This window comes from Zosterops lateralis, assembly GCF_965231275.1.
Source record: "Zosterops lateralis genome assembly, chromosome: 3".
NCBI classification, from domain to species: Eukaryota; Metazoa; Chordata; class Aves; order Passeriformes; family Zosteropidae; genus Zosterops; species Zosterops lateralis.
In genome coordinates this window covers 83979607-83990592 of record NC_139764.1, presented here as the reverse complement: position 1 = coordinate 83990592, position 10986 = coordinate 83979607, and positions in this window count along the sequence as shown.

The window sequence follows — 10986 nt, the reverse complement described above, 5'->3', positions numbered from 1 at the left end:
GAAACTGGAAGAAACAGCCTGGTGGCTCAGTGATCGTACACATTTCACACTTCTTCACTCTTCTGTCTGGGAATGTGGGGAAAAAAAGGATGGCAAATCCCATCACTAGGTGAGCCTCCTGGTACCCAGGAGTAGTTGTATCCACACCTCAGGGGTTACATTTCCTCAGCTGTGATTTCAGAATGCCATGCTTTCAAACAGGTTTTGCAATGTAAATCAAGAGTGTGTTCCAGAAAGGCTTGGGCTAGTTGTAAACAACTTAGGAACAGCAAAAAGACAAAATGCATCAATAAATAGGAATATTTTCATTTTACTCTAATTATAGTTAATTTACTTGAAGGTATGATAAAAGATTCCCAGAATAAATCTGAGCTGTTTGCTTCATATAATGAAGAAGTCTAGTTATTTTTAGCATTCTAACAGAATATAATTTGGTATAGAGTGCTAATTTTATGGGGTTTTTTTTTCCCAATGAAGCAAGTATTTCAGAGGTACATTCATGGCAAATTAATTTTTCATAGATATTATGCATAAATGAACTTTAGAGAAAATATGCATATCTTAAATTGAATAGATTCACCATAGAATCCTGATAAGAGTTCACCTGCTGTTAATTTTCCTCTGAGATGAAAACACTACCAAGCAATAAAACTAGGTGTTTAAGCACATCTTCACAGGGTGGAAAAGAGGGTTTTAAGATTAGGACTTCTAACAGATTTTGATCCCGAGCAAGAACTTATAGAAGCCCGTGGAGATCTCTCAGATAGACTTAACAGAATCCAATATATAAAAAGGCAACTGACATGACAATCTCTGTATTTTATCAAGGAAATATAAGGAGTACAGGAGTGAAGTAAAGGGTCAGGCAAGAGCAGGAATCAAAATACATCATTCTGGTAAAAGAAAGGTAGTATAGTGAAGTTCAGGTCTCCCTCAAGCACGGGAGGAAAGGATAGAGCAGCAAGAGGGACAAGGGACTTTGCCAACTGTAATTCAAAAGCAAAGATCTTTATTACCTCTGCTGTGCAATCTCCACCTTGCTGTCCTCCCCAGTTACTCATTTTCTTCCCTTGTGTGTAAATGAGGGAAGTCTAGTTAATGCTAAGCATTTCAGCTTTCTCCCATAGAAGCTCATGGCAAGAGGCTATCTCAGACCTCCTTCACCCAGGACATGGCCAGAGATCGCTTTGTTCCAGGTTGTTTCTGCTCCAGGAGTACCTGCACTCATTTAACAGTGTTTGGATGAATGACCCAGAGAAGCTTTTCATGTGCAAAGGATAGCTGGTTTAAGTGCTCTGAAATATGTATGTTTATTCAATTTTGATTGTATTGCAGACATAGAGGTTCTGAGATGTATTTTGGGGAATTTGTGTCCTGGGGTTCTCCAAAGGAAGCCTTTGGAGAAAGCAAGAGCAAGCTTTTATAACAGCTATCAGATTCTATGAATGTTTTTTGCTTCTTGAATACTGTTGCTGTAATGGCATAAAAAAAAGTAACAGACTCCAAATGGCCAGTATGGGTATAAATTTTATATTCTGAAATGGGGAAGTAGTTGATGACAGGGGCAGACATCAACTTGCTTTTAAGTGCTTACTATTACTGTAACCATCATGTCATGAAAGGTCATCGACATCATCAGCTATAGAGCCAAGTTATTTTCTCTTTTCTGATACAGTATTTCAGACAACCATTAGCCAATCTCCATTGTACTATAACAAACAGAAAATTAGGGATGGGAACTGGGCATTTCTGTCAGCCCTGGAGCTAAGGGAGAGAAGAATGATGTGGCATCCCTAGAGCTGCTCACTAGCCTTGGGAGACACTTGTGTCTGTGCCTCATGAGTTGACCTTATCCTTCTCTGTTCAGTACTGACAGTGGTGTTTCCTCTTGTAGTAAGTGCCAAAGAAAATCACTGCCTGATTTTGCATACCTGAACTGCATCACTATAGCCACATCTTAAATGGCTATCTGCAGCTGCTTAAAAGTCCACTGGCATGTAAAAAAAAGTGAAAGTAAATGCATTCTCTTCAAAGTAATTCACTGCAAAACTCTGCTAAGGCAGTAGAGGCATCCCAGGCATATCTTCTGCCCTTTCAGATTAAGAAATTCAACATATACTAGACTTCTAGAAAATCACAAAATGAAGAGTTATTTTCGGTTCTCAAATAACCTTAATTCTGCCTTATTTGAAAAATAAACATATAACTTCTCTCTTTCTGTCTCCAAAACTGTAATGAAAGAGAGGCTGCTTAAGTTTTCTCTGCGGTCATATTTGCCCTAGTCCAAAAAAGTACAACTCACCTGCTAAATTTTACAGCTATGTCATCTTCAGCTGGATGCACATGTACAATATAACACAATCTGTTTTTCTTTTTTTTCAATTAGCCTCTACACAAACTATATTATTCTCCAGCTTCAGTGTTGAAAATCTTGACAACAAAAATACCTGTAAGCTGACTCTACCCACCTTTCTCCATGAAATTTCTAAAATGTATAGAAGAATTAAGAATTGGAAACCAGTCAATAACCCAGCACCTCCATGTTCACCACTAAATCCCCTCCTCAGGTGCTGCATTTACACACCTTTTGAACACTTCCAGGGATGTTCATTCCACTTCCCTGTGCAGCCTGTTCCAATGCATGACCACCTTCCCATTGAAAAAAGTTTCCCAAATATCCAATCTAAACCTTTCCTGGTGGAACTTGAGGCCATTCCCTCTCATCCTGTCAGTGATTGCCTGGGAGAAGATGCTGACCCTTCCTCAGTACAATCTCCTTTCAGGCAGTTGTGAAAGTGATAAGGCCTCTTCTGAGCTGCTGTTTCTCTGGGCAAAATAACCCCAAATGTAGTTTAGTATATATATTAAGGCACTAGCACATTACGTTTTTCTCTGACCACATGTCAAGGTCTGACAGAGCTCCTGTTATTGCACAGAACATCCCCTAATGCCTTCCCTTGGACCCACAGCTCACCCACGCTGCTCTTGCCACATGCTGCAGTTACTTTCATTGAGAGCAGGACACTGTGATTTTTACCAGCCTTCCCAGGGCTGCTGTCCCCAGTGGAAGAAGAGGGAGGACAGAATTCAATGTATCTGTATTTATTAAGCTTTCTCACAAATTTGGGGTTGCAGAATTTGAAATTATACAAAGGTGTTGTCAGGTATCCATAGTTATTCTTAGTAAATTCTTGCACTGGGATGGCAGGGATTCCACCACCTCCCCAGCTAATCTCTTTCAAGGCATATAATTAGAAGACAAACTGTTGATAAACATTCCCTTAAGCATGATTTTAAAAAATCATGCTTACTGAAAAGTAATTGTATACTATTTTCATCTTTTCAATAGAAAGTAGTCATCTTGCCTAAGGGTAAATATCTGAAAGTTGGTTGTCGATGTCTAGACTCATCAACCTAGATTCCCTTTATAGCCAGCTGAAAGAAACAAGCACCTCCAGGGCATGATTCATCTGTCTGTCTTAGAAGAAATGGCAAGTGGAGAAGGATTTCTTTCTGAAATATATGCCTCAGAAATTATTGGAGCTATTCAGGAAATGGTTTCCATATTCTGTTGGAAATGGATTTGAAGAACTGGTTTTCTTCAGTACTACAATGACGAAAAATGCTTTCAAGAAATTTTCAAGAAAATTACATATTTAAAAATTTCCTCTTAGTAAAATGAAAGGCTTGTTTTCTCATGTTTTCTTCCTTTATGTTTTATAATTCACAATGGAAAAATTACATTTGGAAATGAAGAGAGGTTTTAATGAGAAAAATTGAAAGTTGAGATCAAAGTGGAATATTTTGATCTCACCAGTATCCTTCAACTTAAATTGCCTTTTCCTTGTGAAAGGTCACCAAGATTGGTCCATTCCTACAGAAAGTTTTTATTTCCATGAAAAAGCACTTTTGTAGAAAAATGTGACAACAAAATTTTTTAAAGCAGCTATGCAAGTCATGTGTGAGTGGAAAAAACTTTGTACAAATAACATTTTAATCTCAATACCCTCTTTATAAAAGCATTCTGCTTTCAATTAACAAAGTTATTCTAACTTTCCATGGCTTAATAAGTAGCTCTCACTTAAGAAAGGGCTAACTCTGGCATAGTTTTGAGGAATGTCTTATAAAGGCAAGCTTCTAATAGAATTAAAATAATTAGGCATATAAGAGTGCTTTGGGCTGATTTGATGTCACAGTTTTTTTGAAGGGTGTGACCAATAGATTGAAGTATCCTATAGTCCTTACTTCCACGTGACCAAATGCAAAGAAAACAAGCAGAATGACATTGTAATAACAATTTGGGTTGGTCCCCCCCTAAAAAATTAGGCAGGGGATCGAGTTTTGTATTATAAATGATTGATGGCTATCAAGCTTTCTGAGACTGCAAAGCTGATACATCAAGCTACAGTATGATAATAATGAGCTGTGACAGTCTAACTGAGTAAGGGAAAGTTTCACAGAACTGGGTGTCTGGAAGGAAGACATCAAAGTTGACAAATGACTTCTAGCTAACTTGCTTCTTTCTGCAAGTCATGTTCCAGTGTTGCTGAGAGACAGATGTTAAATGGAGCTGGACCAAACTGAACACACTTCGGTAAATATCTTGCTGATAGGATGGTTTACACACTGGAAAGAAGGAACAAATATTTTTTAGGAAAACCTGAATGAAATCTTAGTCTTCATTCAGACAATGTGGGATTCACCTCACCTAATCATGAATTGTCTACTGTGCAGTATTTACACTCTAAAGTAGCCAACACACTTTAGGGTCCATGAAGACAAGTACATGTTTCTAGGGCACATTTTAGATACAAGGTTTAGGATAAACACACCTAAAAAGCATGTATTTTTTCTTGCCAGATTTAAAAGGAAGTCTAGATGCCAATGGTTACAATAGACCCATCACAGATCTTCAAAAAGTCTCAGGATCTGATCAACTAAACCACTGCCTATAGGATGTTCTGTAATTAATTTTCCATTTTTACTATATTGATTTTTTAACCATTCAATTGGATTTAATTCACTGCCAGATGTTTTCTATGAAGTAATTAGCTAATTGTTTGAGGGAGTAATGAAAACTGAAATACATATGTGATATTCTAGTTAGGAAGAATTTGACCACTATGATTTAGACTGGCCAGAAGAGGAAAATATCTTATCTGCTTCTATGCTATATTAACTTTTTGCCAAACAAATAAAAACAAATTGTTAACAAGAACATACTAATTAAATAAAAAAGGGTTTTGGCTCATAGTTTCTAGCATGGTACTGTATCATTCTTCCCCTATGACATCTCCATTTCCTATGTATAGTATTGCAATATTTGCTGGACACGAGGTTAGCTCAATGCCTGAGACTGGAAGGTACAGATAGCCCTGCATGTCCCAGCCCAGCTTCCCAGGGCCTGCCCCAACCCTCTCCTGAGTCCCAGCACCTCCATTTCATCCTGTCTTGGGGTCACCAGTCCCTGGCCCAGCTACATGATGGATGTGCTTGTCGCCAGTCCTGTCTCTGGCCCTGTGTGCCATACCCCAACTGGTTCCCTCAGCAGAAAGAAACAGTGTTCCTGGAGCAGCTGGAGGCTGGCAGTGCCTGGGGCTGGGCACAGTCTATGCTGGGGTTGCCCTCCGCTCTTTCCTGAGGGAGCAGCCAGATCCTTACTGCTACCTCACATGTCATCTTCTTTAGTGTCCTCTGAGAGGCTAAAATATTGCTGATCACTGCTTGCCTTTGATTTGTGTAGGCTCTTAGTACAAGCAAGCACTGATCTTTTATTTCAGAACAAGTACACAGATGGAGCACTTTCACCTGAAATGGCAAAAGAAAAGCCCTCACAAGTCCAGGCTAGGACAAGTTCTCAATTTCCTAGGCTATTTTAAATGTCTCTTCACTGGAATGACATCAGAAATGCCTGAAAAGTGTAGACAAAGAGGTTAGATGAGGACTGGGTGCTAGTGTGTGTGCAAGTTTGGGAAAAGTGGTTTGCCTGTAGATATATGTAGCTTTCCTTAGCTATATCTTTGGCTCCCAGAAGGGGACAGAGCTGCAGGCACTGCAGCACTCTTGATGCTTGGCATGAATTGGTCACACTGACTACCATGGAGAGTTCTGAGATCTGACTTCCAGAAGGTGGAGATTAAAGATCTTTGCTTTTGAATTACAGTTGCCAAAACACCAACCTGTTCCCAAGAATTTTCAAAATATTAAAAGATTTGCAACATGACAGAACTGCTGTGGCACAACTGTGTTAGAAACAGCAGTTACTGAAAAAGTAACTGAAACACACAGAAACTACTGAATCAACACTCAAAATGCTGAATGGCTGATAAGGAACAGAAATTAATCTGATGGAGGAAAAAAAATGGCATCAGAAAGAACTGTATAAACAGATTCATGTTTCTCAAGACCTTTGACTAGGTTTAAATGACTGGAACATGTGGTAGCATAGCAATGAGAGGCAAGCTTCTTAGCTGAAGAGGACATGCTTAAACTAGAACACATAAACAGATATGGTATGATAGACCAAAGATCACCCTGGCTACCTTTCACATATCCAACAGCAGCCACGAGCAAATAGAGAATATAAGAGCAAAGATGATACACACCTGACACTCTACCAATCTCTAGCCATGCTCATCTTGGGAACTTTCTCTGCTTCATATGATTTCTGCTTATTGTAACCTTCAGGGGATTTATTTTCAATTAACTTACAGTGGCCCTTTGAATTAATGGAAACATCCAGGCCCCATTAGCAAAGCAATCCCTATCTGGGGCCATCTTGAACCTAAACAATTCCTCCATCTTTTGTTTTGAGCCAGATTTCTATTGTCTTCCTTTAAAGTTCCATTTTCTTGGAAAACGCTTTGAACAACCCATTAGAGATGAAATGAATGTCTGTAGATATGTTTGACTTCCTAATGAGATAAAATTGCCTTTTGAACAGTATTCATTGAAATCTCAAATTTTTAAGCTGTTTGGACACCAAATTTTAAATATTTTGATATTTCCATGGTTTGAATATCATTGTTGGTCTGTTTTGAAAGTATCTCATTATTCAGTGTTTCAGAAGGAAGACACAGTTCTTAGCACACCTTACTCTAGCCTAGATAAATCCTAAACATCTCTGGTATTAAAGAGTTTTCTCAATTACTTCTAGGTTATTTTAGCCTTTTTTACCTCTACCTGTTTTTCTTTCTTTCTTAATGAGAGTCTGGTTTAGACAAAATAACTCTTTCCTAGGTCACATGGCTACTATGCCACACCATCTGGGTTTTAAATAAGGCATTAATCAATTGACATTTCAGAATGACCAGAAATTTCAGATGCCATCCATAATATTTTCCATCAGTGAATTAAATAGCGCAAGGAGAAACCAAAGTTGCATTTCCCCTTTATATGTGATTTATCTAAAAGATAACATAGTCAGTTTTTAACAGAATACCTAAACACTTCTTTCAATGTAAGATGGTAATATAAACCCAGTAATCCAGAAAGTAAACTTGTTTGAATTCATCCAACAGGAAAATTAAATGGAAATGATAAAAATAAAGTAATATTCGTTTACAATAAATAGTTTTCATAAGTTAAAAGCATTAGGTAAAGCTCTCTTTATAACAGAGTTATCCAAAGATAACTTGACAGCAGACCTCCTCTGTTTAGCATAACTGAAACAAGCAAATGTGCATCTTAGCTTTTGTTGGGCTCAAAATACCCTTCACCATAGCAAGACTTCCAATTTTGTTTCCATGACAATATGCGTGACTTATAAAAGCTGTGGATCTTTTTGCCTAAGAGATGTGACTAAACCAGCAACATTTCATTTGCCTTTAAGTCTGCTTTTTACTTCTCAGACATGAGAAGACTTTGCTCAAAACATTTATTTATAAGAAGTTCTGCAGTCTACGCTTCCACATTGTCATTCTCTTTTACCTAATTTTCAGCATCCTCTACGTAGGAATGTCCTCTTCTATTTTTATAGTATTTAATCTAATTCTCCTCTGTTTTCTTAAACTTAACAATACATACTTTCCCTGTCTTTACTCAGACTAATTTTCTTCCATTTCGACTCTTTTAGTGCTTCATTACTGCACTACCTTTTACACTGAAGATTCCCCTCTTCTTGTCTGAGTTATGTAAACATAATAGTAGCTGTAATAAAACAGTCTTCTCATACTTGTCTCCACTCTCTGTTATAATTTGCTTATTAGCTCATTCTTGATCAGTTAACAAAATTCTTCCTTAATACAGAGTATATTTTCAAGCTTTTTTTTCACACATAATGGTATTACTTTCACCCCATCTGGTTTCTTGAGTAGTAATTTTGACAAATATTTTATTTTGAAAAATATTTCTCTTCTTATAACCTAATATCAAATTTCCATATAAATATATTTTTGGTCACATGAAGACCAGGGTCACTGAAATTATAATTACTTTACAAATTATTTTAAGACCATTTTTTTTTCTTCTTTTTAGTTTTTTCTTTTCTTGTTCCATACTTCTAATTCTTCCCTTATTCTATCAATAAAATGTACTTGTTGTCTCAGCAAAACCTCTTTATAAAATCCGTAAAATTATAATTTGCTACAATTTCATATTTGTAAAGGATGACTAGAAGGAGAACACATTAGTGCACTTCACATGTACATAATTAGTCCACCAAAGTTACTTCTTCAAAACAATGCCTTCGAGGTCTCACCAAAATTCAAAAACTCTTCATAGTTTAATAGAAGTAGTTGTACTATAAAGTCTAGAAATTTTTACATTTCAGTGAGAAAACCATCTCACTGCTATTTAGAAGAAATCTCAAGGGAAGGGGATGGGTTTTTTTCTTTGTATTTCAGTGTTCCTACTGTTTCATAGAATTTGGTTATCCAAGGAATTTTCATCAGGATCAGAAGTTTTGTCTGTTACTAGTGACTTGTTAAGCCATGATTCTGACCCAGGAAGGTGTTTTTATCTATGCATATTTTGCTGTTGAATCAAAATTCTCCAAAGCTGAGAGGGGAATATTTATATCTTAGCTTTTTAAAATGTAAGGCCATCATCCATTTTAAACTGAAGATTATAAAATAGTCTAAATTTTATGTCATTTGGTGTATAATATTTATTTCTGCTCATCTAATTCATCCTTGCCTTTTTGAAAAATTAATTAAAATGCATTTTTCATGGCATAAATTAGGTAGATATACTTAGGTATTTCTGTATTATTTATGCTTTGATTTTTGTATTGCTGCCTCCTCAAGTACTGGAAAGGATGGAATAAGCATAAAATGGATTGGATCTGGTTCAAGTAGAAATGTCAACTGTGATATAAGTGGTGTATCTTGAATCAGCAGCAAGTGACTAGAGCTACTGTGGAAACCAACAACTGGACCTTTGCCTTATTGAATGATTGACAGACAAGAAAATATTTCACCTAGATGTCCCACTATCCTTTTCAACACCTTGTAAACGCTGAACATCATAGATCTCCTTCCACAGACATGGTGATTTGGAGAGATCCTGTACTGTGGAGACACAGCCTTCCTTTCCAGCAGCCTTTTGCAGTGTCTGGCAAAAATGCCATCAATGTCTATGTATGGGCATATGTCATGCCAGGGATTTCAGTTCAAAGCATGCCAGTAAAATAAGGGAAGTTTAATTTCTGGTTTGTGCCATGTCCTGCACATAAGTACTAATTTCTAGAGTCTTTGATGCATGTCATGGCTGTGGAGTTGGATTGCTTTAGAAGTCAGTATTTTGTACTGTCAAAAATGTGCAAGCATTTGAGCACCTCAGCACTGGAGTTTCTTTGAATAGTGGATCTCCTTTGGTGGTTATTTAAATCACTTTTCCATACATAAGAAAATAAGTTTTATCCGATTGGCATTATTATCCGTTATTATTTTCTCTTAGTACACACAGTGCAATCTCAAAAACCCCTGAGGAGGGCACCAGCAGCAATGACTTGGGACCAAAGTGTGTGTAATTTGTTGCATTTCTAACTCCTTATCAGGCCAGTGTGTACTGGACATTGTCTGTAACAATTCCATTTACTTTTGAAAGGAAGTGTGGCTATTGTATACATCCTAGATAAAAAGAATATACATCCTTCTTGCCTACCTCTTTGGAAAAATCTCCACCAACCATGCTTTCTTTGGTCTGCAAATACTAATGCAAGTTTAGAATAGTTTGGTGAGTTTTCATGCAGGATTCTTTATGCAGTTCTGTTCATCTGTGTGCCAAAAGAGAAACCGGAATGCACTTTTGAAATAGTTAACAGGACAATTAGGGTGATGGAGAGCCTGTGGGAGATTGGCTCTCAGTACACTAAATCGAGAGCTAGAAGGAGAAATGATCACTGCCTATAAATATAAAGATCAGTGTAGGAGTAGAGCTGTTTAAACTAAGGGGCAGCAGTACAGCATAGATGAAGAGAATTTGGCATGAATTAATTCCAGGCTTGAAATTCAAAGAAAGACTTCAGTACTCAAAACATTCAGTTTCTGGAAGAATCTTCTAACAGTAACAAAGTGAAAATATGTTAGCCTGGTGCTTGATTGAGTTATGAAAGAGATTGTGTTATATGATTGCTTGAGGCAATTGCAGTTGGATTTGTTATCCAGAAAGCTGTTCTCAGTTTTACTTCCTATTCTTCTGGTATATTTTTTGGCCATCTCCATGTTTTTTGGCGATCTCCAGATTCAAAGTGTGAGAAAGCAATACCCGTAACAGCTGTGTGACTGCAACATGAAAAAAAAAAACCATTGAGAGTAAGGATTTTTTATAAGAATCTTGCTCTTCTCTGAGGAGGATAATCCAGTCTATGGCCTGTTGGACAGCAATAATAGAGAGACTTGTTGCAGATATAATTTGCTATATTGGCCAGTACATAAAGGTACACTCTTAACAAAAAAAAGTTGAAAATTCAAGTTACTGTTTCCAAACACTGAGCCCATGTTGAATAATAGATAACATCTCACTTTGGAAAGAGGTTGCTGCTTT